Source organism: Eulemur rufifrons, chromosome 8, assembly GCF_041146395.1.
Source record: "Eulemur rufifrons isolate Redbay chromosome 8, OSU_ERuf_1, whole genome shotgun sequence".
NCBI classification, from domain to species: domain Eukaryota; kingdom Metazoa; phylum Chordata; class Mammalia; order Primates; family Lemuridae; genus Eulemur; species Eulemur rufifrons.
Window position 1 is genome coordinate 22,720,004 of NC_090990.1, and position 754 is coordinate 22,720,757.

General features: G+C 41.2%; 1 non-coding gene across 1 annotated transcript; it reads left to right on the forward strand.

The window, feature by feature from the left end:
• Positions 1-200: 200 nt before the first annotated feature.
• LOC138391191 (small Cajal body-specific RNA 1) lies at positions 201-398 on the forward strand. Its single transcript, XR_011234804.1, has one exon. It is a non-coding gene; the product is annotated as a small Cajal body-specific RNA 1 (non-coding RNA).
• The last annotated feature ends 356 nt before the right edge of the window (positions 399-754 follow it).

Below are 754 nucleotides of genomic sequence, written 5' to 3' on the forward strand. Positions count from 1 at the left end.
TAATTTTCTCTGGAAATAGGTGGGATAGATAGGTACTGATATTTGTTTAAATATAAATGTTTTCCATTGCAAATTATAGAAAACCTAACTACAAGTGACTTACAGAATAAAGACACTTGTTATCTCACATAAGAAGTCATCCAGAGGCAAGAAATCTCCAGTGTTAGCTCAATGCTGACATCAATTTTCTGTCCGTTTTCAAATTTTTGTTACACTCAGCAAGCTGATTGCTGTGCAGTTTCATAAGCAGACATGAAAATATCTCACCAAAGAGGATGGTTGGTTTGTGATGTGTTGTGATAGCTGGGTTTAAGAAGTGCAATACTAAAACAAAAGCATGAGTCTTTTAAGCCCAGTGTGTAAAGCTATACTCTGAATTATAACTCAAAGGCACAACTGGAAAAGAAGAAAAAACAACCTGCATGACTAGAATGGGACTATGGGAAAAAAGAATTTTCAGGAAAATGGGGGTGGGGGATGGGATTGGTGCTGAGTAGACCAAACAGTAGGTGTCCACAGCAGTGACACAGAGTAAGTGGCAGATCAGGAGAGAAGCCCAGGTCTCTGACTACACCCTCAACTAGCACAAGCTAACTGCTGAGTACTTCCCATGCAAAAGGAAGGCCTCATCTCTGCAAGAGCCCTGGGAGACTGCATTACCACCTGTGAGGCTAGGGTCAGACTTTGAGTCACCAGAAGTTGGGTGACAAGCCACTGGAAAGCAAGACTTAAAGGAAAACCATTTAGGCCTATG